Consider the following 27,009-nt stretch of genomic DNA (forward strand, 5'->3'; position numbering starts at 1 on the left):
CCCTTCCCCTATCCATTGGAAAATACCAGTCTACTTTCTGTCTCTCTGGATTTTCTTATTCTGGAATTTTTATATAAATGGAATCATACAACATATGGCCTTTTGTGATTGGCTTCTTTAGTTTTGCATAATGTTTTCCAAGTCCATTCATGTTGGGGCATGTATCAGTGCTCCGTTACTCTCTTGTTGAATGTAATTCTGTTGCATGGATATACCACATTTTATTATCCATTCATTATTTGATAGGAATTTGGGTTGTTTCTACTTTATGGACTTGTGAACATTTGTACACAAGTTTTTGCAAGGACATATTTTTTTTCAATTCTTATGGCAATCTTGTGGTAACACTATGTTTAATATTTTGAAAAAATGTCAAACTTTTTTCCAGAGTGGCACAATCATCAAGACCTGTCAAAGAAAACCAGAGCTCGACAGTAGTTAGAGCAGTAAACACAAATTTTATTCAAGACGATTGCAATAGGGAGAAACAGACCTCAGTATAGAACTGGGCTGATACAACAAAGAAAAGTTGGAATTTATAGCTAAGGAGCAGGGTGGGAATAGGGCTCCAGGGAATCAGTAGATGGAAAATTATTAAGAGGCTAGGGCAATTTTTTGCTAAACTGATCTAACAGGATTCTTACTGAGGGCAAGCCATATTGAAGGTGACCAAATATTAAGGATGGGGGATTCTGGCTAAATCTACTTAATAATAATCTTACTGAAATTGTGTGATGCAAAGGCAGACAGGCAAGTCTAAAAGTCAAGGCCCAGTTGGAAAGAGGATTCAGAAGATGCTGATTAAAGTCTGGTCAAAGAGAGACTCTTTGTCAGACCTGTAACAGATAATTCAGGTATTACCTTTCTAGTGTTTTTCTTCAACTGTGTTAGCAAGGAGGTTTCAATAAATTATTTTAAATTCCCTTACATTCTACACAGTGACATTTCATTCAGGATCCAACTAATATTTATTGACATGGTACTGACTGATCCGGGATACAGCTTATGGACTATTCTCTTGAAGCTAGTAAAACTGCTTTCTTTTCTTTCTTTTTTTTTTTATCCTCACCTGAGGACATTTTTCCTTTTTTGTTCTGGTAGAGTGGGAGGGAGAGACAGGAACAGAGAGAGAGAGAGAGAGAAACATCGATGTGAAAGGGACACATCGAGTGGCTGCCACCCGCACGACCAACCAGGGCCGGGGACAAACTGCAACCGAGGTACGCGCCCTTAGCGGAAACCGAACCCGGGCCTCTCGGGACTGCAGGTCGACGCTCTAACCGCTGAGCCAAACTGGCCAGGGCTTTATTTTCAATTTCATGTTTACAAATTAGTATTTTTGTTTTGTTTTAGATCTGTATAGAAACATTTAGCAAATCTGATAGTTTAGGTCTTTTTGGTATATCCTTATTTATGCTGTAAAGAATGAAATGCAACATCATATATTGTATGGTTCATAGTTTAGGACACTGGTCTCATTTAAGTAAATGACCATTCTTGCCATAAATATACATTTTAAACATAATGCCTATCTAATTTTTGTTTTGCTTTTCCTTTTTCACTATTCTTTTCCTTAATAAAATTTTATTTCTATGCTTCAGGTGGTGTTGGCTCTGATCCAGTACTAAATTATTTTATTACTTTATCCATCTTACCGATACATTGTTAGATTGTTTATAAATTAACCAGTAACTGCTAAGAATGATTTTAACTTTCTCACAAAGTGTTTAATCCTGTTTTTTCTACTTTACTACAACCCATCGCAGTTATGTCATGTATCTTCAACTAATGCAAATTCAAATTTATATTTTGAGAATTTAGCAATACTTCTGAAAACAATTGGCTGTCTTGGGGAGTTGGGAATCCAGAGTTGTTATTCAGTTAGAAAAATGAAGGCCTTCTCAGAGTGACTGAAGCAGAGCTTCACCAATGTTAGCTGCAGCCTCTTTTGTGCATTTAGTAACTAATGTATGCCAGCTCTCATTGGGATGATTATAATTGCTTGAGTTACATTAATATTCATGGTGCATGTCTCTCACCTTATGTGGCGCTCATTCTCTGTTTCTTTGACTAATTACCATTTGCCTTTCATTTTGGTGTGGGGAACTATGATTTTAGGGGATGTAAAGCAGAGAGCAGCTGGGGGGAGAATGAACACTAAGAACCCAGTGCCAGGATTAACATACTGATGCAGATTCTGAGAAGGGATCTTTTGACACAGTTAAAAGGAAACACCAAGTGGAACTGCAGCTGGCCTTGCCCTGACACGTGATGCTAGTCAAGGAGGTACTTGGCTTCACTCTGCTGCATTTCATTCTCGGGTTGCCAGCTGTAAAGGCAAAAAAATTATCACTATATATTTAATGTTTGAAAATCTGCCATTAATTTATAAAGCTTAGTATATTGATAGTAGCCTGTGGATGAAAGCTTAAAACTTAGATATCCAAAAGGAAAATAACATACTTTCTGCCTCTACAGAATTATTTTTCAAAGGTTGTGCCTTTCCTTTTTGGATAATTTGTAGAAGAAAGGAAAAAAAATATTTTTTCATTTTCACTCTTACTGTGTGATTAGATATAACTGAATTTTCATAAGAACATTGCAAAAATGAATGAGCATGCATGTTAAGATTCATGGATTTAGAATTTACAGGAAGAGGAAGGTAGCTACTGAAATTTAAATGCCATTCTATAATGGACCTTTTTTTTAAATTTATTTTTTAAATATGGTTTTATTGATTTTGTTAGAGAGAGAGGAAGGGAGAGAGTGATAGAAACATAATGTGAGACACATGTATCGCCTGCCTCCTGCATTCCCCCTACTGGAGATCAAGCACGCAATCTGGGCATGTGCCCTGACCAGGAATCAAATCGGACATCTCAGTCCATGGGACGATGCTCAATCCACTGAGCCACACCGGCCAGGCTATAATGGACCTTCTTTTTTAATTTTCATTTTTTAATTATTTAATTATTTTTATTGTTGAAAGTATTACAGATGTCCCTTCTTTCTCCCCCACTGACTCCCCCCAACTTGCTCCCATACCCCTAGGCCTTCACCACACCATTGTCTGTGTCCATGGGTTATGCATATATACATTTAAGTTCTTTGGTTAATCTCTTCCCGCCCTTCTCTGTATCTATGAGCCTGTTTCTGTTCTGCTTGTTCATTTGGTTTGTAGATTTAATTGTTGAAAGATATGTATTTATTGCTATTTTATTGTTCATATTTTTGATCTTCAAGAAGACCCTTCAAAATTTCATAATACTGATTTGTTGGTGATGAACTCCTGTAGCTTTTTCTAGTCTGGGAAGCTCTTTATATGTCTATCAATTCTAAATGATAACTTTGCAGAATAGAGTAATCTAGGTTGTAGGTTCGAATATTCATCGCTTCGAATATTTTTTGCCACTCCCTTCTGTCCTGCAAAGTTTCTGTTAAGAAATCAGCTGATAGTTTTATGGAAGCTCCCTTGTAGGTAACGAACTGCTTTTCTCTTGGTGCTTTTAAGATTCTCTCTTTGTCTTAACCTTTGGCATTTTGATTATGATGTGTCTTGGTGTGTACCTCTTTGGGTTTATCTCGTTTGGGACTCTCTGTGCTTCTTGGACTTGTATGTCTGTTTCCTTCACCAAATTAGGGAAGTTTTCTATCATTTTTCAAATAGATTTTCAACCGTGGCTGGTTTTGCTCAATGGTTAGAGCATTGGCCCGCGGACCGGAGAGACCTGGGTTTGGTTCCCGCTAAGAGCACATACCTTGGTTGCAGTTTTTCCCCGGCCTGGTTGGGGTCATGTGTGTGGGGACTGCTCAATGTGTCTCTCTCACATCGATGTTTCTCTATCTCTCTCTTCCTCCCGCTCTTTCTGAAGATAAATGCAAAAATGTCCTCAGGTGAGGATAAAAAATCAAACAAACAAATAGGTTTTCAATTGTTTGTTCTCTCTCTTTTCCTGGCACCCCATGATGCAAATGTTGGTATGCTTGAAATTATCCCAGAGGCTCCTTACACAATGCTCATTTTTTTGGGATTCCCTTTTTTGTTTCTGTTCTGATTGAGTTGTTTTGCTTCATTATATTTCAAATTGATGGTTTGCTTCTTGGCTTCACCTACTGTACTATTGATTCCCTGTAAATTATTCTTTATTTCAGTTAGTGCATCCTTCATTTCTGATGTCCTTTTTTATGTTCTTGAGGTCCTCACTAAGTTCATTGAGCATCCTTATAACCAGTATTTTGAACTCTGCATCTGTTGGATTGCTTATCTCAATTTTGTTAGTTCTTTTCCTGGAGTTTTGTTCTGTTCTTTCATTTGGGATATGTTTCTTTGTCTCCTCATTTTGGCTGCCTCCCTGTGTTTGTTTCTATGTATTAGGTAGAGTTGTTATATCTCCTAGGCTTTGTACGCTGGCCTATTATATAGGTGTCCTACAGGCTCTGGGGGAACAGCCTCCCTGATCATCCCAGCTTGGCACTCAAGAAGTGCTCTTGTGTGGACTGTACACCCTTCATTTGTAATTGAGTCTTGATTGCTGTTGGCACTTCAGTGGGAGGGATTTACTCAGGCTGATCAGCTGCAAGGATTGGCTGTGCCCACTGACCACCAACCTCTGACTACCTTGGAGGATTATTTGTGAAGGGACTCACCACACAAAGCAAGACTTACTTAAGCAGGGCTGTGGTGCCCAGCCCACCCCTTGAGTGTGTCACTTGTGGAGGTGGTTGGGTCATGGTGCTTCATTGTGGTCTGAAGCTGTCCATTGGGTATGCTGGCTCTGGGACCTCCCAGGAGGCACAAGTCAAGGTCAGCCACTGCCTGTGTTCTACCCAGGGCCACCAGGCATAAGCTACAAAGCTATCTGTGGATGGCTGCTTCTTGTGCTGAGCTTGAAGGTGCCCAGGCCAGGCCAACCTGTGAACCAAGGCTGGCTGTTGCTAGTGCTGGGCCTGGGGCCACTTAGTGAGAGGTATGGGGCTTGCTGAAACCAGGTGCTGCTTGTTTGAGAGATTTTAGGAAAGTCCTAAGCATGAGCCTGGACAGGCCATTCCTATGGTCAAGCTACTGGAAATAACTTGGGTGAGCCTGAAAGTTGAGAGGGTCAGGGTCTCCGGTAATCACCAAGGTGGGGCAAACTTGAGCCAGGTTGCTAGAGTCCCAGATATCGCACTTGTCTGCAGGCCCCGTGGGGGATGTGCTCACCAAATGAACAATGGCCTCTGCCAGCTTATCTGTCCAGGAGAAAGCTGCCTCTCCAGCTCTTGCCCCAATGCTAAAAACTCAGTTCTTCCCGTATGTCTCTGGTGCCTTTCAAACTGCTTCCCCCATGCTAAAACCGAGAGGGAGGAAGTCTGAGTAAATTCATGCATGGGCCCTTTAAGAGGAACTGCCTGGGACTCTAGCAGCCTCAGCCTTCCTGAGCCTCAATTCCTGGTGATTTTTACAGCCAGAACTTATGGGGACTTCTTTTCCTGGCACTGGAACTCTGAGCTGGGGGGGCCTGGTGTGGGACTGGGGCACCTTGCTCCTCAGGGAGGACCTTCACAACTGAGGTATCCCTCCTGATTTTTATCCACCACACATGGGTGTGGGACCAGCCCTTTCGAGACTCCACTCCTTCTATCAGTCTTGATGCGGCCCCTTTAATATCGTATTTGTAGGAATCCCATTCCCCTTGATTTTAGGCGGTTCTGAATGATAGTTGTTCTGTAGTTTAGTTGTAATTTTGATGTGGTTATGGGAAGAGGTGAGTACCATGTTTGCCTACACCGTCATCTTGACCGGAAGTCTCTATCCTTGATTATTTTAATATCAAAATATTGTTATTTAATGAAGTAAACTTGATGCTCTGAAAAGGTATTGTAACTGAAAATGCTGGTTCAGTTGCCTGATGCAATGAAAGCCAGGCAACTGGCTTTTTTTTTTTTGGTACGTGCCCCTAGCGTGAACCGAACCTGGGACTCTCTGGTCAGCAGGCCGACACTCCCAACTGCTGAGCCAAACTGGCCAGGGCAAAGCCAACCTCTTTAAAAAAAAATTTTTTTTTCTTTATTGATTTTAGAGAGGATGGGGAGGGAGAGAGAGATAGGACATTGATTGGCCATCTCCTGCATGCCCCCCACTGGGGATTTGACTCACAATCTGAGCATGTGCCCTGACCGGGAATCAAACCAGCGACCTCTTGGTGTATATGGGTTGATGATCAACCACTGAGCCACACCAACCAGGCTGAAAGCCGAACTTTTGAGACAGGTGCTGGTACAAAGGGGAAAAGAGGTTTATTCAGGGGTCAACACCTGGGAGAATGCTGGCCTTTGATCTCAAAGACTATCTCCCTTTCCTGCTCGAGCCTACAGTTCTTATGAGGATAGGAAGGGGAGGACTTTTTTTCTATCCAATTACCTTGCTAGCTTTTGGTGCACTTGGGCCCTGCCCATTCATCTTTCTAGTTTTTGGCATGCTTGGGCCCTGTCTATTCATATTTCTGTTTTTTGGCATATTCAGTGTAAGAACCTCCCCCTGTGCCATCTTGGTTAATGGGAGAGACTCCCCAGCTCTCTCTGGCTATCTACAGCAACGGTATGCTATGTTTAAATTGGAGCTTCCTGATGTTATGTGTACCCCAATTTGGGGAATCCCAGATATAGTGTGACTTTGGGGAAAATATTACTTAACATTCCTTTATTTGAAGGGCACCTGGTAGATACTGGGTATTTTCAAAGCATATGGTGGTAGAAGTTGGACAATTAGATTTGGCTCACTATTAACATGTGACACTGGACAAATTACGTAATATCTTAACATCTTCAGGCCCTTTTTCTCACCCATAAAATGAGAGGGTGAACTATCAGAGATAAAGCAGCATTTTCCCAAGTGTATTTTGTAAATTATTATTTGCTAAAGATATTCTAAGGGGAATTGTCAGGGGCAGGGAGGAGGGGGAAATAGGGAGTTGTGGTTTAATAGATACAGAGTTTCAGTTTTGCAAAATGAAAAGTGCTGAAGATTGTTTACACAACAGTATGAACATACTTAAGACTACCAAACCGTACACTTAAAAATGGTTAAGATAAATTTTTATGTGTATTTTACCACAGTTGAAAAAAAGATATTATAAGGGCTCTGCCCTTAAACAGAAATAATAAATTGTATATTAATCTCCCCCTCTGTAGTCATAGCACATTCAACATATGGAAGCTTCTGAGACATCCTGCACTAAGAAATTTGCTTAAATTAAGCCTAGAATTTCTCAAATTTCCCTTCTCCCAATTAAACTAACATCACTTAATATTTCATGGAACTTGGGAAGCAGTGAACTGAGGTCTTTTTCAGCTCAAATAGGTTCTCATTCTTCAAAGACACCATGGTAATATGTGCTATACCAAGGTAAGACAGATAGCCTGGATGACAAAGATTAATTCTGGGCTTTTCAACCTTTCCTACATCATGGCATGCATAGAAAGTAATGGTATTTGAATGGTGTGGTGGGGTAAACAGAGGAGGGGGCTCAGGGCTGGCAGCTGAGTAACTTAATCAGCACACCAGTTGGGTAAAGATCTGGTAATCAGATCTGTAAAAGTTATCATTGAACAAACTTCATGAAATGTCTTATTCAGATGTTATGTTCAGCCTGTGAAAGAGGCACTAGAGGCGGCAGAACACTTAAACTCTGTTCCATTTGCTCTTCCTTGGCAGCAATTTTTCACTTCGGGTAAACTAGAAATTCTCTTTACCACCTGTGTGTCTGTAGTTATTACTGGTCTTTATGATACTGTTGTAATTAGCTAGTTATTAATAATAGAAAAGGAGCAAAGGAAGGGCCAGATATTATAGGCATATTATTATTTCACGCTCCCCAGGGAACCACTGGTCCATTCCCTGTAAATCACTGAGGGAAGGGACTGGACAAAAGGGAAGATGGGCACATAGGGAAGATGCCTGTCAGTTAAACATGGGAACAGAAATCATTGGCCAGAGTAGGCAGGGCCAATGCGAACCCACGAAAATTTAGGAATACATAATCTCCTAGACAAAGGAATTCTCTCTGTCTTGCCTCTCTGGTTCTTTTGGCTTATCTCCTGTCCATCTTCCCTCCATAGCCATGTGGCCCTGCGGACCCCACATGCAATGGGACTGATGGATTGCAGTGGGGAACACAAACTAGCTAGCCTGATGCTGGACTGGACCTGTGCTCAAACATGGATAGCAGAAAATCTGTACACTGGCTTTGGTCCTAGCTCTGCTGATAGCAAAATGGGTCTCCTTCCTTGGCTGGACAAAGGGAAATGGGACCTTGGAAACTCAGTGGTGAAATTCCACAGAAATAAAGCTTTCTGCAATACCTCGTCTTCCCATGGGGGTCTCTGGAAATTCTTATTCCAGCAGCACCCCAAGAACCGCACTTCCACCAGTAACATTTAGATCTAACAGAAAGTCTCTCTTGGTGTGAGAGTGAGGGATGGGAGTTTTCCAGCAGGATTGTATTCTTCCACAGCTTATTTAATATACTTAAGTGATTGATTCAACAGCCTCTTATTTTAAAAGTGAAAGCAGATATACTAATGTCAAAAGCAGAATAGCTCTAATTTAATGGGACAAAAAATTTTTTTTTCAACTTCACATTTTCTAGAGCAGCGATTTTATACTGGTGTCCCACAAGATTTTTTGAAACATGCAATACCTGATTATTTAGTCAGAGGCACTGACCTCTTTTCATTTAGATTGTCAAATTAAAAAAATGACAACAACCAACACAACAATAGCCATTCAGTATGAATGAATCAAAATTATACCAATTTCTTTTTTGTCAGATCAGCCAAAAAAAATTTTTTTGTTTTGTGCTGCAGAATTATAGTAATTTGTTTATGTGTGCCATGAGATGAAAAGGGTTGAAAATAGCTGTTCTTTTATTTTTTTATTTTTATTTTATTGATTAATTTTTGTTACAGATGATTCTCCTTTTTTTCCCCACTGATTCCCCCCTCCCCCTTCCCTCCCTGCCCCTTCCCCAGATTGTTGTCCATGTCCACTGTTCATGCATACATGCATATAAGTTCTGTGGTTCATCCCTCTCCCACCTCCCCACTCCTTAGGGGATTGTCCTCAAACTGTTATGTTCATTATATTCCACAAATCAGTGAGATCATATGAAATTTGTCTTTCTCTGTTTGGCTTGTTTCACTTAGGATGATACTTTCCAGGTCCCTCCATGTAGTCTCAAAGGATAAGAGATCTTTCTTTCTTACCGCTGCGTAGTACTCCATTGTGTATATGTACCACAGCTTTTTGATCCATTCGTCTACTGATGGACACTTGGGCTGTTTCCAGATCTTAGCGATTGTAAATAGTGCTGCTACAAAGATGGGGGTACATATATTCTTTCTGATTGGTGTTTTATGCTTCGTAGGGTATATTCCTACAGGTGGGATCACTGGGTCAAATGGGAGATCAATTTTTAATTTTTTGAGTTGACACCATATTTTTTTCCATAGTGGCTGCACCAGTCTGCATTCCCACCAACAGTGTACTAGAGTCCCCTTTTCTCCACACCCTCGCCAACACTTGTTGTTTGATGATTTGTTGATGGCGGCCATTCTGACAGGTGTGAGGTGATAGCTCATTGTTGTTTTGATTTACATCTCTCTGACGATTAGTGATGATGAACATTTCTTCATATGTCTCTTAGCCATTTGTATGTCCTGTTTGGAGAGGTGTCTATTTAGTTCCTCTGCCCATTTTTTTTTTTTCCTCACCCGAGGATATTTTTCCATTTTTTGTACAGATAGAGTGGGAGGGAGAGAGTGGAAGGGAGAGAGAGAGAGAGAAACATCGACGTGAAGGGACACATCGAGTGGCTGCCACCCGCACGACCAACCAGGGCCAGGGACAAACTGCAACCGAAGTACGTGCCCTTAGCGGGAACCGAACCCGGGTCTCTCCGGACCGCAGGCCGACGCTCTAACCGCTGAGCCAAACTGGCCAGGGCCCCATTTTTTAATTGGATTCTTTGTCTTCCTTTTGTGGAGTTGTATGAGCACTCTATATGTATTGGAAATTAACCTCTTATCTGATATATCATTGGCAATTATGCTCTCCCACACAGTGGGTAGCCTTTCCGTTTTGATGATTGTATCTTTCGCTGTGCAGAAGCTTTTGACTTTGATGTAGTCCCATGTGTTCATTTTCTCCTTTGTTTCTATTGCCTTAGGTGATGTGTCAGTAAAAATTCTGCTGCGTATGATGTCTGAGATTTTGTTGCCCACAGTCTCCTCTAGGATTTTTATGGATTCATGAATTACATTTAAGTCTTTTATCCATTTTGAGTTTATTTTGGTGTAGGGTGTAAGTTGATGGTCTAGTTTCATTTTTCGGCAAATAGCTGTCCAATTTTCCCAGCACCATTTATTAAAGAGACTGTCCTTACTCCACTGTATGCTCTTGCCACCTTTGTCAAATATTAATTGAGCATATTGCCTAGGGTCCATTTCTGGGTTCTCTGTTCTGTTCCACTGGTCTATATACCTGTTCTTGTGCCAGTACCAGGCTGTTTTGATTATGGTGGCTTTGTAGTATAACCTGAAATCTGGTATTGTGATCCCTCCAACTTTGTTCTTCCTTTTCAAGATTTCTGTGCCTATTCGAGGCCTTTTTTGGTTCCATATGAACTTTTGAAGTAATTGTTCTAATTCTGTGAAGTATGCCGTTGGTATTTTGATGGGGATTGCATTGAATCTATAGATTGCTTTGGGTAATATGGACATTTTAATGATGTTAATTCTCCCAATCCATGAACAGGGTATGTGCTTCCACTTTTTTACATCTTGCTCTATTTCTTTTTTCAAAGACCTGTAATTTTCTGCGAATAGGTCCTTTATTTCTTTGGTTAAGTTTATTCCCAGGTATCTTAATTTTTTGCCACAATGATAAATGGGATTGTTTGCTTTGTTTCTCTTTCTGTGAGTTCATCATTGGTGTATAAGAATGCCATCGATTTCTTGACGTTAATTTTGTATTCTGCTACTTTGCCAAATTCATTTATTAAGTCTAGTAAGCTTTTGGTGGAGTCTTTGGGGTTTTCTATGTACAGTATCATGTCATCTGCAAATAATGACAATTTCACTTCCTCCTTTCCAATTTGGATCCCTTTTATTTTTTCTTCCTGTCTGATTGCTGTGGTTAAGACTTCCAGTACTATGTTAAATAGGAGTGGCGAAAGTGGGCATCCTTGCCTTGTTTCTGTTCTTAAGGGAAATGCTTTTAGTTTTTGCCCATTGAGTATGATGTTGGCTGTAGGTCTTTCATATATGGCCTTTATTATGTCTAGGTATGATCCCTCAATTCCCACACTGCTGAGCGTTTTTATCAGAAATGGATGCTGGATTTTGTCGAATGCTTTTTCAGCATCTATTGATATGATCATGTGGTTTTTATTCTTCAATTCATTTATGTGGTGTATCACATTTATGGATTTGCGAATATTGTACCAGCCTTGTATCCCTGGGATGAATCCCACCTGGTAATGGTGGATAATTTTTCTGGTGTATTGCTGGATTCGATTTGCTAGTATTTTGTTCAGGATTTTGGCATCTATGTTCATCAGGGATATTGGCCTGTAGTTTTCTTTCTTTGTTGTGTCTTTTTCTGGTTTTGGAATTAGAATTATGCTGGCTTCATAAAACGAGTTTGGAAGTCTTCCTTCTTCTTGAATTTTTTGAAATAGTTTGAGGAGAATGGGTATTAGTTCTTCTTTGAATGTTCGGTAAAACTCCCCCGTGAAGCCATCCAGGCCTGGGATTTTGTTTGCTGGAAGAGTATTGATTACATCTTCAATTTCTTCTGTTGTTATTGGTTTGTTCAAGTTTTCAATCTCTATCTGATCCAGTTTTGGGAGACTATGTGTTTCTAGAAATTTATCCATTTCGCTTAGATTTTCGAATTTGTTGCCGTATAATTTTTCATAGTAGTTGTTAACGATCTTTTGTATTTCTGTGGGGTCAGTTGTTATCTCTCCTGTTTCATTTCTGATTTTGTGTATTTGGGTTGTCTTTCTTTGTTTCTTGGTGAGTCTAGCTAAGGGTCCATCAATCTTGTTTATCTTTTCGAAAAACCAGCTCCTTCTTTTATTGATCCTCTGGATTGTTTTTTTGGTCTCTATGTCGTTTATTTCTGCTCTGATCCTTACTATTTCCTTTCTTCTACTTGCTCTGGGGTTTTCTTTTTGTTTACTCTCTAGTTCTTTAAGTTGTGAGGTTAGGTAGTCTATTAGAGATTTTTCTTGTTTTTTTGGGGTAGGCCTATAGTGCTATGAACTTCCCTCTCAGAACTGCTTTTGCTGCATCCCATAGATTTTGTGTTGTTGTGTCCTCATTTTCATTGGTTTCCAGGAAGTTTTTGATTTCTTCCTTGATTTCCTCGGTGACCCATTCATTGTCTAATAACATTCTATTTAGCTTCCATGTGTTAAAATGTCTTTGTATGTTCTTCTTGCAATTGATTTCTAGTTTCATACCATTGTGGTCTGAGAAGATGCTTGTTATAATTTCAATCTTCTTGAACTTGTAGAGACTTAGTTTGTGCCCTAACATGTGGTCTATCTTTGAGAATGTTCCATGTGCACTTGAGAAGAATGTGAATTCTGTAGTTTTGGGGTGTAGTTCTCTGTAGATATCTATTAAATCCATTTGGTCTAGTGCTTCCTTTAGAGTCTCTGTTTCCTTGCTAATTTTTTGTCTAGCGGATCTATTCAGTGATGTGAGTGGGGTGTTGAAGTCCCTTGCTATGATTGTATTGCTATCGATTTCTCCTTTGAAGTCCTCCAATAGTTTTTTAATATATTTTGGTACTCCTATATTGGGTGCATATATGTTTATCAAGGTTATATCTTCCTGTTGGATAGATACTTTCAATATTATGTAGTGGCCTTCTTTGTCTCTAGTTGTGGCCTTCAATCTGAAGTCTATTTTATCAGATATGAGTATTGCTACCCCAGCTTTTTTTTCTTTTCCATTTGCTTGAAAGATTTTTTTCCATCCCTTCTCTTTCAATCTATGTGAGTCTTTTGTTGTGAGGTGGGTCTCTTGTAAACAGCATATAGATGAGTCTTGCTTTCTTATCCAATCAGCTACTCTGTGTCTTTTTATGGGAGCATTCAGTCCATTTACATTTAAGGTGGTTATTGATATGTACTTATTTATTGCCATTTTTGTTTAGTGTGGTTCTATTTTCCTTCCCAATTCTCCTGGTAATTACAGCAGTCCTTTTAACATTTCTTGCAGTGCTGGTTTGGTGCTAATGTATTCCGTTAGCCTTATTTTGTCTGGGAAGCTCTTTATTTGACCATCTATTTTGAATGATAGCCTTGCTGGGTAGAGTAGTCTTGGATTCAGATCCTTGTTTTTCATGACCTTGATTACTTCATGCCATTCCCTTCGAGCCTGTAATGTTTCTTGTGAAAAGTCAGCTGAGAGCCTTATGGGGTTTCCTTTGTAGGTAACCTGTTGCTTATCTCTTGCTGCTTTTAGGATTCTCTCTTTGTCTTTAATTTTTGGCAATTTGATTACTATGTGTCTTGGTGTGGGCCTGTTTGGCTTCTTCTTACTTGGGGCTCTCTGAGCTTCTTGAACTTGAATGCCTTCTTCCTTCACCAAATTAGGGAAGTTTTCTGTCACTATTTCTTTGAATATATTCTCTAGCCCTCGCTTATTTTCTTCTTCTTCAGGGACTCCTATGATACGAATATTATTACGTTTCCAGTTGTCCCACAATTCTCTTAAGCTCTCTTCTTTTTTTTAAATCTTTTTTTCCTTTTGGTTTTCTGATTGGTTTATTTCTTCTAGCCTGTCTTCTAATTCACTGATCCGGTCCTCAGCTTCCCCTACTCTGCTTTTTAGACCTTCCAGTGTGTTTTTCATTTCTGATATGTCATTCTTCATTTCTTCCTGTTGGCTTTTCATTTCCAGATGGTTTATTTTCAACATTTCTATGTCTTTACTCCTGTTGCTCATGTCCTTACACATGCTGTTGAGCTTCCGCAACATCATGGCTCCAAATTCTAGTTCTGTTAACTTGCTTAACTGCACCTCATTTATTTCATCTTCTGTAGAGGTCTCTTGATCTTTCATTTGGCTTTTGTTTCTGTTTCTCACCATTTTGGTTATCACAGTGGGCTTTGGAGTTTGCCAAGTTTTCCCAGTGGGTGTTGGTGTTCTGATGTTTGTGGCTCCCTCTCCTGGGTTTGGATGCACCAGGGAGAACCCACTTTAATCCCGCCAAGTCCCCTGTTCTCCGGGAGTCTGTGTGGCTCCAGCCGAGAGCTTAGCAGGCTACAGCGTTACCCGGGCCCGTGCAGGGTGGCAAGGGAGGCAGTGGGAATAATTTCCCGCTGAGTTCCCTGGTCCCACCTAGTTCCCTGGTCCCGCCGAGTTCCCTGGTCCCACCGAGTTCCCTGGGGCCCGCGAGTTTGTGCGGCTTCAGGGGGTAGTTTAGCCGGCTACAGAGTTCCCAGGGTCGTGCACGGTGGAAAGGGAGACGGTAGGATTAACTTCCCGCCGAGTTCCCCGGTCTCGCAGAGTTCCCTGGGGCCCTCGAGTCTGTGCGGCTTCAGCGGAGAGTTTAGCCGGCTACAGAGTTCCCAGGGTCGTGCACGGTGGGAAGGGAGACGGTAGGATTAACTTCCCGCCGAGTTCCCCGGTCCCGCCGAGTTCCCTGGGGCCCACGAGTCTGTGCGGCTTCAGCGGAGAGTTTAGCCGGCTACAGAGTTCCCAGGGCCGTGCACTGTGGGAAGGAAGACGGTAGGATTAACTTCCCCCCGAGTTCCCCGGTCCCGCCGAGTTCCCTGGGGGCGGGGAGTCTGTGCGGCTTCAGCGGAGAGTTTAGCCGGCTACAGAGTTCCCAGGGCCGTGCACGGTGGGAAGGGAGATGGTAGAATTAACTTCCTGCCGAGTTCCCTGGTCCCGCCGAGTTCCCTGGGGGCCACGAGTCTGTGCGGCTTCAGCGGAGAGTTTAGCCGGCTACAGAGTTCCCAGGGCCGTGCATGGTGGGAAGGGAGACGGTAGGATTAACTTCCCGCCGAGTTCCCCGGTCCCGCCGAGTTCCCTGGGGGCCGTGAGTCTGTGTGGCTTCAGCGGAGAGTTTAGCCCGCTACAGAGTTTCCAGGGCCGTGCACGGTGGGAAGGGAGACGGTAGGATTAACTTCCCGCCCAGTTCCCTGGCCCCTGCCCAGTCCGCTGCGGACCCTGGGCTCTTGGTCCCCTCTCCCGTCCTCGCAAGCCTACCAGGACTGAGTGGGTGTTTCTGGTTAAGTGGTCCTCCAAGATGTCTTTCGGCTGCCCTGTCCTGACTGTATGCCTTTATTTTCGTTGTAAATCCAGTTTGGTCTTGGGAGATGGTCTGGGTCGCTCCATTCACTTCGCCGCCATTTTTTTCCTATCGAAAACAGCTGTTCTTGAGGCATAATTATTTGGTGCAGTAATATGGATTGGATATGGGGGAGAAAAGTATATTCATATTAATGCATTCTTTTTTTCTTATCCTTGCCAGAGGATACCTTTCCATTTATCTTCAGATAGAGTGCTAGGGAGAGAGAGAAAGAGAGAGAAAGGAACATTGATGTGAGAGAGACACATCAACTGGCTGCCTCCCGCATGACCCCAACTGGGGACGACTGCAACCGAGGTATGTTTCCTTGACCAGAATCCAACGTGAGACCCATTTGTCTGTGGGCCGATGCTCTAACTGCTGAGCCAAACCGGCCAGGGCCATATTAGTGCATTCTTAAAGGTTATATAGATTAGATCATGAGCAAAAGCAATGCTTTTCGCACTTAAGGCCTTTTAATAAAGTCATCCTCCTCCCTCTCCCTACCCTCAGTTAGTGTCATTCTGTAATAAATCTTCTGAATGGTTTAAGATTCTAGATTGAAGGAACAAACAAGAAAATATGTCAGGTTTGAAAATGACCTATGTCATTGTTCAATTAGTGTTTGTATTCTGCTCACCTACAAATGGAGAGTAGTCACAATCCAGTTAGTTAATAGGTGTTTTCATTTCAAAAATGCCTGGTCCTCTCAGATTATGTTTTGCACTTATTGGCAATTTTCCCTTAAAGCAACTCTTTAAAAAAATTTTTTTTTTCTTTCATTTTTAGAGGGACAGGAAGGGAGAAGGAGAGAGAGTTAGAAACATTGATGAGAGATCAATTGGCTACCTCCTTCATGCCCCCCACTGGGGATTGTGCCCACAACCTGGGCATATGCCCTGACCAGGAGGTGAACTGGTGACCTCTTGATGCTCAAGCAGTGAGCCACACCAGCCAGGTAAAAGCACCTCTTTTTAAAAAAATATTTTTTTCTTTATTGATTTTAGAGAGAGGAAGGGAGACAGAGAGGGATATAAACATTGATGAGAGAGAACGCTGATCAGCTGCTTCGTCCCCCCCACCCCCATTGGGGATTGTCCCGCAGCCCGGTCATGTGCACCGACTGGGAATCGAACCAACGACCTCCTAGTGTAGGGGTTGATGCTCAACCACTGAGCATCACCGCCAGGATAAAGCAACTCTTAATTTTGCCTTTATTCACTCTTTATTGTTTTCTCTTAGAACCCTGCTAGAGAGCATTCAAAGTTTTTTTGTTTTTTGTTTTTTTTTGGGGAGAGATAGGAAGGGAGTGGGGAGAGAGAGAGAGAGAGAGAGAGACAGACAGACAGGCAGACAGACAGACATACATTGATGTGCTAGAGAAATATCAGTTGGTTGCCTCCAGTATGCTCCCCGACTAGGGATCGAACCTAGAACATGGGTATGTGCCCTGACTGGGAATCGAATCCGTTAATGAGACAACCAACTGAGCCACATTGGCCAGGGCTAGAGAGTTCATGTTTTAAAGCTAAACATAAAACTGCATCCTTGCTTAGTAGCTGGGGTCTACTGAGAGATTCCATTGAGAAACTCTTTTGGGCTTTTGAGGCAGAAGTTTAATTACCACCTTTTCATTGAGTTTGATTTTTCACTTCTTGGAAACTGGCCAGGCTAATTCCTTCCAGCAGAGCAATGCAGGTGGGCAGGAGCCAGAAATGGGAGGGAGATGTAACCACTGCAACTGGCCCAGCTTCAGCTGTAGGTGAAGGAAGTAATGGGTGTCAGCTCAAGTCCAGAGACCAAAAAAGTGCTCAGGCAGTAAGGTACATGGTAGGACACTGTAAAAGGGAGTTTGTGACAAAGAAAGAGGGAGCTAGTAACTCAAAACCTTAGAAGTCCAGGCAGACTGTGCTGGAACCCACCAGGGACCACTGAGTCTGAGCTTCAGGCTTTTTAAAATTTTTATTTTTAAATTAAAGTTGACATTCAATATTATTTTATATTAGTTTCAGGTGTATAGACAGTCATATAATTTACAAAGTGATTCTACCTGGCACAATGCTTAGTTGAGCTTTAGTCTTTGAAGTATAAGACCGAAAAGGGGTGGGATATTAAGTAGTTTACTGGAATGAGACTTTGGAGAAAAATCAGGAGAAAACAGTGGGAGACATCAACAGTCTATTTAACCATCTCCCTGAGTGTCCACACAATCTAATGCTGTGTAGCATTTTAAATGAATGAGGTAGGTCTAGATGTTCTGAAATAGAAAACTATCTATGATACAGTAAGTGAAAATACAAATTGTAGTATACTATATAACATGTAGTTTTGCGGTGAAAATGTACTGTCTCAGTGGAAGGAACCTTGGGACATGGTAAGGTAGAACTCTGTTCAGATGAATGATACAAACACCTTATAAGTTGTTTGCCATTAAAATAAAAAAATCCTTCTATCTCCCTGGGAATATCCACATTATTGAATAATAGATATCCAAAGCTGGCAAATGTTGCTGGTACTCCTGAAGAGAGGCAATATATTGTGGAGGACGGTGTAAGTAGTTTAGTGACACAAACTCTGGATCTGGACTGCCTGGGTTTCAATCCTGCTTTTACCACTGACTACTTATATAACTTCAAGTCACTTAACTTCTCTGTGACTGTTCCCTATCTGTAAAATGAGGACAATAGTAGTGCTTACTTCATGTGGTAGTTATGAGGATTAAATGAACTAATATTTGTAAAATATGTTGAACAGTGTCTCTCCTATACTAAGCTCTACACAAATAAACAAAAAACATACTTTCTCAGCTTTCAGGAATCAGTCAGAAGCTAATTTCAGACTTATCTTTCCATCTTTTGTACATGTATTTCTCTTAGGACATGAAATTTTTTTTAAAAAGTATTGTTTCAAGCACTATAGAAAAATATAGTTAATTTGTTTTGTTTTTTTATCCTCACCTGAGGACATTTGTTCATTTTTTGTTCAGATAGAGTGGGAGGGAGAGAGAGAAAGAGCAAGAGAGGGAAACATTGACGTGAAAGGGACACATTGAGTGGTTGCTACCCACACTACCCAACCAGGGCCTGGGACAAACTGCAACTGAGGTACATGCCCTTAGCGGGAAATGAACCGGGTCTCTCTGGACCGCAGGCCCATGCTCTAACTGCTGAACCAAACCAGCCAGGGTAAATATAGTTAATTTTAAGTATAGTTATTTCATTCTTTCTAGCTCAATATCAAGAAACTGAATATTTTAAAATTATCCCTTGGTGAAGGTGATACCAGTGTGCTAATATGGTGAGAATAATTCTTAACTGTTCCTGAGGATTTTTATGAATAATGAAAATAATTACTGTAAAATAAGTTGTAAATCCATATATATATATATATTTTTTTTGTCCTCACCCGAGAACATTTTTTTTCCATTTTTTTGTTCAGATAGAGTGGGAGGGAGAGAGAGGAAGAGAGAGAGAGAAACATCGACGTGAAAGGGTTGCCACCCACACAACCCAACCAGGGCAACTGAGGTACGCGCCCTTAGCGGAAACCGAACCCAGGTCTCTCTGGACCGCAGGTTTATGCTCTAACCGCTGAGCCAAACCAACCAGGCCCAGATATATTCTATTAATGAAAAATTATATTGACTAGTAACTTTCATGTTGCTTAAATATATAAGCACCCATAGTTTAAAGGTTAATAATTAATTTTGAATTTATATCATATGCCTATTGAACTCTCATAATAATTTTTACTTTCTCTATAGCAGCAGTCCAACTTACAGAAATAAAGGCATGGAGGTTAGTGGAGATGGATTGGAACAGAAGCTTCATATAGGGGCTATATGTTCCTTTGCTTCTAAATTAGGACATTTGGCAACACATTGTTTTCCTCTGCAGCCATTCCCTTGGACATGGGAAGAAAAAGTAAGGGAAGGAAAGCTGTGTTTTCTGAGTAGTCCGTAGCTGTGTACTTGTCTCCTGCTTTCAGGATTGTCTGGTAGGGTGTGGCCTGAACCAGTGTTAAAAGAGCTAGAGAAAGACACTCATTTTTAGGGTTTTCTAGAACAGTTACTCCATAAATTACAAGGGATTCCTATAATTAAATAATTTTTGCTCATCTCCTTGGAAATAATGAGAGTATTTCAGAAGTTGTCACTTAAAAAATTGATTAGAAAACAAAGATGCAGAAAGGAGAAAACAAAGATATAGAAAATATCTTGATAAAACAAAGTAGATTTTTTATTTCCCAATTATCAACTCAGGATTTAGCTAACGAAGGTACCAATTCAGAATTTAGCTAACTCAATATGTGTGTGTGTGTGTGTGTGTGTGTGTTTGTGAATGTTCATATATATAAAACTCCTTTAGTATGAAAGTATTTATTTTGAATTCTGAGTGAGTTATAAATATTGCCTTATTATTTTCTATAAAATCCTTAGAGAATGATAGAAGTATAAAATGTACATTTATGCTCTGCCACATGGTTCAGTTGGTTGGAGCATTGTCCTGTACACCAAAAAGGTTGTGGGTTCAATTCCAGGTCAAGGAGCATATGGGAGGTAACCAATCAATGTTTCTCTCTCTCCCTCTCCCTCTCTCCCTTTCTCTCTCTCAAATTAATAAATATATCCTTGGTTGAGGATTAAAATAAACATGATTTAAAAGAGTACATTTATGACTAGATTTGGCTAGCACACCAATTTATTCATGATCCTAAATGTGTATCCAGCCAGAGAAGGAGTCACATTTGCTTATTTATTTGTTTTTTTAAACTTTTTTTCTTTTTTTGATTTCTTAGAGAGAGAGGAAGGGAGAGGGAGAGAGAGATAGAAACATTGATGAGCGAGAACATAGATGGGCTGCCTCCTGCATGCTTCCCACTGGGGATTTGGCCCACAACCTGGGTATATGCCCTGACCGGGAATCAAACCAGCGACCTCTTGGTGAATGGGTCTACGCTCAGCCACTGAGCCACACCGGCTGGGCTAGAAGGAATCACATTTAGTAATCCAGAAACTCTGCTTTTATACTCCTGTATGTTGCTGGAAATACAGAGTGGGCCAGATCTTCCCAACACTCATGGGAGTGGGGCTCTTGTGATATCTTCAGAAAAAGGAATTTTCTAAGACTCGCATGGGAGAATGAATGGTCTTTATTGGTGTGGAATTATATTTCTGGGGTTGTAAAGTCTCCTGTCCCTCAGTCCAGTCCTGGAAGAGGGGTAGTTGTGGGTTTAGTAAGGGTAGAAACGGGGTAGGGGGGCCAGTGTCCAGAGCTTCCTTCCTTTTTTTTTTTTTTTCACATTTTATCATCTTAATAGCATTTAAATGTATCTAGAGTCCTCTGTTTCACAAGGCACTTGGATTAAGAATAACAAGGCCATTTTAAATAGGTCTGTACAGTTGAGTACTATAGCCTAGTAGAAGCATAGCCTCCAGATTCACAGTAGAGGTACAACCTACACACTCCCCCACCTCATCCTCCTGGTCTTCTTTTAAAAAAAAACAAACAAAAAAAAAACTTCCAAGGTCCTTTTGGTTAAATACTATACATTATATAAGCATTCTCTTACAAGCAGTATTCAGTGCTTCAGAGTCTTCAGAGTACTTTGACATTCATGATCTTATTTGGGTTTTTTTTTTTTCGTTACAGATGTTTCTCCTTTTTTACCCCATTGATACCCTCCTCTCCATCCCCCACCCCCGCCCCGCCCCTGGTTTTGTTGTCCATGTCCATTGGTTATGAGTACATGAATGTAAGTTTTGTGGTTTATCTCTTTCTCCCCCCACCACCCCCTCTTCTGAGAGTTGTCAGTCTGTACCCTACTTCCATGTTTCTGGGTCTACCCTATTCCTCAGACTGTTATGTTCATTATATTCCACAAATAAGTGAGATCACGTGGTATTTGTCTTTTTTATACTTGGCTTGTTTCACTTCAGAGCTTCCTTTCCATGTTGTAGCTGGTTCAGTTCAGCATAAGTCTAGATTCAGTCCATTAATCTATTGTGTGGAATCCACATGGCTGTAGGCCATGTGGCGAATACAGGACCTGGGAGCCCTGCAAGCCAGGGGACTGGATACAGCAGCAAGTGAGAGGAAGAGGTAGAGATCTGACTTTATCTAGGAGATTAAATATTCAGGTTTGGTGTGTTTGTAGGGGCCACACTTATTCTGGCCACTTACTTGCTCTTAGTTGTGACAGACAGGTATGCATCTTTTCACATCACTCATGTGTCTAAATTGCTATTGTCCAGTCCCTTCCCTCATTTATCAGCGGGGAACAGACCTGGAGTGTTATATATAGTTTTTTGGCAAAGCTGTATAAATAGCATGCCTATATTATTTAGTCTTGCCTTTATCCTTTTTCAGTTAACTATAAACCAGATTATTGCAACAGCATCATGTAGACATTGTATTATATGAGTATTATAAGTTAAACCATAATAGGTCTGGTTTAGATTTTCATGGAGTTTAATTAGAGTGAGTAATATGTAGCAGCAGTTATAATAATGATAATATTAATACTGATAACATTATAGGTGGCATGTGGGTTTGCCTCATTTTAATAAGCAAACCTAAAACGTGCATGTTTTCAAACTTTTGAATTTCTGCTAGTCTAATCAGTGAAAAGGGGTTATCTTGTGTAGGTTTGAATTCTCTTTTGAAAGAAGTATTAGTTTCTAGGAACTCTTTAGTTATTAGTGAGATTAGCCCTTTGCGATATGAATTACAAAAGTGGGTGGTGTTTAGCTTAAAAACTGTGCTACATTTGTCCTTAGAGATTAGTATTTGCCTTAGGGTTGAAAAGGACCCCACAGTACAAAATCCCTGGTTCAGAGACATTGGATCAAGAGAGCAAATCTGACTCCTAGGTCGTTCCTAGGCAGTAGTGTTCCATGTAGATAGAAGGAAGGCACTGATGGACAGTGAAGAACTCTTAGTTGCAACTATGTTTATGTAATAGTTTTACACAACATTGTCATAGAATTCATAGCATAGTTTGCTATGAAGCTAAGAATTCATAACATAGTTTGCTTCATGTTGAGAAGGTGCAACTCATATTTAAACAATTTAATGGTAGAGTAGGAAAAATAAGGATTTCAAGAACTATAATCATTGTTTTTACAACCTTAGTTTTAGGAGCATTGCTGATTAAGATGTGTTAATTCAGTCATCTGGTGACACAAATTAATTGAACTTAATGAGTTATAATATATCATTGTTATAACATCTCAATTAATACTTTAGTTTGAGATTCTAAATTCACTAGAAGAGATGATAGATCCTGCTCTAAAGTAATAAATTATAGTTTAGGCACAACATAAGGAATCTGAATACTTTGCTAGTACCTAAGGAATGATACTTACCATCTTTAGGTATTTTGTTTCAGTTTTGCCTGTTCAGTGATCTTTAAGTTGTAGCTTATTAGCTCCTATGAGATAAAGAGATGACTAAGGAAGCAGGGTAGGGAATAGGTTAGACTGAACTTAGAGGTGGCAACAAGGAGGCAGGTTAGAGAGTATGATAGTTTAAGCAAGAGAAAGGAGGATGGGACCACTGAAGGATAGCTCTATCCCTGTTTTTTTGAGGAATTTTTAGGCTGTTTTTCATAGTGGCTTTCCAGTCTACATTCCCACCAGCAGTGAATGAGGGTTCCCTTTTCTCCACTTGTTATTACTTGTCTTGTTGATAATGACCATTCTGTCAGGTATGAGGTGGTATCTCATTATAGTTTTGATTTACATTTCCCTAATTGCTAGTGAGGTTGAACATCTTTTCATGTATCTATTTGCTGTTGTTTGTATGTCTTCTTGGGAAAGGTGTTTTTTGAGATTCTCGGTCCATTTTTCATTGGGTTGTTTGATTGGTGTTGAATTTTATGAGTTCTTTATGTATTTTGAATATTATACCTTTGTCATAGCTATTGTTTTCAAATATCATCTTCCATTTGGTCAGCAAAGTCTTTGCTTTGTTGTTGGTTTCTTTTGCTGTGCAGAAGCATTTTAGTTTGATATAGTTCCATTCATGTATTTTTGCCTTTAGCTCCCTTGCCTTTGGTATAAAGTTCATGAAATTTTCTTTATGGCCAAGGTCCATAAGTCGGATACTTATGATTTTTTCTATGTAATTTACTGTTTCAGGTTTTATATTTAGGTCTTTGATTCATTTTGAATTTGTTTTGGTACATGGGGACAAACTGTAATCCAGTTTCATTCTTTTGCATGTGGCTTTCCAATTTTCCCAGCATCATTTATTGAAGAGGCTATCTTTACTCCATTGTGTGTTTCTGGCTCCTTTGTTGAAAATTATCTGCCCATATACATATTTATATCTGAGTTCACCATTCTGTTCCACTGATCTGTGTGTCTCTTTCTTTGCCAGTACCGTGTTGTTTTGATTATTGTAGCTTTGTAGTATAATTTGAAGTCAGGTAGTGTGATATCTCCAGCTTTGTTCTTTTTTCTCAGGATTGCTTTGGCTATTCAGGGTCTTTTGTGGTTCCATACAAATTTGATTATTTTTTTGTTCTATTTCTTTAAAAAATGACATTGGGATTTTAACGGGGATCACATTAAAACAGTATATTGCTTTGGGTAATATGGACATTTTAACTATGTTGATTCTTTTTTTTTTTTTTTTTTTTTATCCTCACCAGAGGACATTTTTCCATTTTTTGTTCAGGTAGAGTGGGAGGGAGAGAGAGGAACAGAGAGAGAGAGAGAGAGAAACATCCATGCGAAAGGAACACATCGAGTGGCTGCCACCCTCACGACCAACCAGGGCCGGGGACAAGCTGCAACCGAGGTATGTGCCCTTAGCGGGAACCGAACCCGGGTCTCTCAGGACCGCAGGCCGACGCTCTAACCGCTGAGCCAAACCGGCCAGGGCTTAACTATGTTGATTCTTCCAATCCATGAACATGGGCTATTTTTCCATTTTTGTTGTGTCTTTTTCAATCTCTTAATAATGCTTTGTAGTTTTCAGTATATAGGTCTTTCATGTTCTTTGTTAAGCTTATTCCTAGGTATTTTATTCTTTTGATTGCAATTGCAAAAGGAATTGTCTTTTTCATTTCTTTTTCTGAAGTTTCATTGTTAGTATACAGGGAGGCAGTGGCTTTTTATACATTGATTTTATCTCCTGCAACTTTCCTATATTTGTTTATTGTTTCTAATAGTTTTTTTTTTTTTTTTTCCCCATAAAGTCTTTAGGGTTAATATGATAACAGAATCATGTTATCTGCAAAGAATGATACTTTTATTTCATCCTTCTGTTTGGATGCCTTTTATTTCTTTCTCTTACCAGATTGCTCTGGCTAGGACATCCAGAACTATGTTGAACAAGAGTTATAAGAGTGGGCATTCTTGTCTTGGTCCTGATTTTAGAGGAAGAGCTTTCAGTTTTTTGCCATTGAGTATAATATTGGCTGAGGGCTTATCATGTGTGGCCTTTATTATGTTGATGTAATTTTCTTCTATTCCTATTTTACCTAATGTTTTAATAAAAAATGGTGTTGTGTCTTATCAAATGCTTTTTCTGTATCTACTGATAAGAGCATATGATTTTTATCCTTTCTTTTGTTGATGTGGTATATTACATTGATTGATTTGTGTATTTTGAACCATCCTTATACCCCTGGAATGAACTCCACTTGATTGTGATGTACTATTTTTTTGATGTATTGTTGTATTTGTTTTGCTAGTATTTTGTTTAGGATTTTTGCATCTGTATTCATCAGAGATATTGGTCTGTAGTCTTTTTTTTTTTTTTTTTTTTCTGTGTTATTCTTGCCAGGTTTTGGTATCATGGTTATGTTGGCCTCATAAAATGTGTTAGGAAGCATTGCTTCTTCTTCAAATTTTTGGAAGAATTTGAGAATAGGTCTTAAATCTTCTTTGAATGTTTGGTAGGTTTCATTGGTGAAGCCATCTGGTCCTGAACTTTTATTTCTTGGGAGGTTTTTGATGATTGTTTCAATTTTCTCACTGCTGATTGGTCCATTTAGATTTTTCAATTCTTCATGAAGGTTATTTATTTCTAGGAGCTTATCCATTTCTTCTAGGTTATTGAATTTGGTGGCATATAATCCTTCATAGCATTCCAGTATGATCCATTGTATGTCTATGATTTCTGTGGTGACTTCTCTTTCATTTCTGATTTTATATATATGAGTCTTTTCTCTTTTTTCCTTAGTGAGTCTAGTCAGTGATTAATAAATTTTATTAATTTATTCAAAGGAGCAGCTGTGTGTTATATTATTTTTTTGTATAGTCATTTTGTTCTCTATTTCATTAAATTCTGCTGACTTTGGATTGTCCTTTTACTTTTTCTTTTTCTAGTACTTTAAGATGTAATGTTAGGTTGTTTATTTGTGATTTCTCTTGTTTCTTGAGATAGGCCTGTAATGGTATAAACTTCCCTCTTATTACTGTTTTTGCTGCATTGCAGAAGTTTTGATATATTGTATTGTCATTCTCATTTGTTTCTATATATGTTTTTTATCTCACCTTTTATTTCTTCTTTGACCCAGTCATTTATGGTAGTAAAATATTTAATCTTCATGTATTTATGGATTTCTTTACTTTTTGCAGTTGATTTCTAATATGAAGACATCGTGGTCAGAGAATATGCTTGGTATAATTTCAGTCTTCTTAAATTTGTTGAGGCTAGTTTTGTGACCCAACATATGGTCTACCCTTGAGAATATTTCATGTGCACTGGAGAATAATTTATAATCTGATCTTCTGGGATGGAATGCTCTCTGTAAATGTCAATTATGTCCATTTGGCCTAGTGTGTCATTTAAGGCCAATATCTCTATATTGATTTTCTGTTTGTATGTTCTATCTAGAGCTGTCAATGGAGTACTAAAGTCCTTAACTATGATTATGTTCTCTCTTTAGTTTTGTGAGTAGTTGCTTTATATATTTTGGTGCTCCCTGATTTGGTGCATATACATTAAGAAGTATTATATTTTCTTGATATACTGTTTTCTTTATTATTATAAAGTGTCCATTTTTATCTCTTGTTATCTTGAAATCTATTTGTAATACATAAGTATGGCTACACTTGCTTTTCTGTGAATGTTATTTGCTTAGAGAATAATTTTCTACCCTTTCATTGTGAATCTACCTTTGTCTTTGAAGCTTAGATATGTCTCTTGAAGGCAGCATGATGGGGTTTTGTTTTTGATTCAATCTGGTAGTCTGTGCCTCTTTTTTTGTGAATTCAGTCCATTTACAGTTAGGGTAATTATGGTAATTATTTATGTATAAGGATTTCCTGTAGCCATTTTATCTTTTGTTTGCTGGTAGCTCTGTGCTTCCACTGGTTCTTTTCTTTTGTGTTTATGTCTGTTGTTTTTGTTTGGTGGTATTCCATACTTCTTTCCTATTTTTCCTCTTTTTTTTTTTTAAGCTATGTGTCTTAATTTTGAAAAATAAAGTTGCATATATGTAGTAATTTTTGTTCTTTTTTCTTTTGGGTGTATCTGGTCTCCATCCTCTTTTGCCAGTTCAGACCTTTACCCCTCCCCTTTTATGTTTTTGTTGTCACAAATTATCCCTGTTTCCGCTATAAGTTTTTTGGTGATCTTACTCATAGTGTTGTGACCTTATGATCTTTGTTTTGGGTGGAATAACTCCCTTGGGTATTTCTT

General features: G+C 39.6%; 1 protein-coding gene across 9 annotated transcripts in view; it reads left to right on the top strand.

Moving 5' to 3' along the window:
- The window catches only part of ST7 (suppression of tumorigenicity 7), a 357,848-nt gene that overhangs the window by 136,508 nt on the left and 194,331 nt on the right, over nucleotides 1–27,009 (top strand). The window lies entirely within an intron of this gene.

This window comes from Molossus molossus, unplaced genomic scaffold, assembly GCF_014108415.1.
Source record: "Molossus molossus isolate mMolMol1 unplaced genomic scaffold, mMolMol1.p scaffold_m16_p_7, whole genome shotgun sequence".
Classification (NCBI taxonomy): domain Eukaryota; kingdom Metazoa; phylum Chordata; class Mammalia; order Chiroptera; family Molossidae; genus Molossus; species Molossus molossus.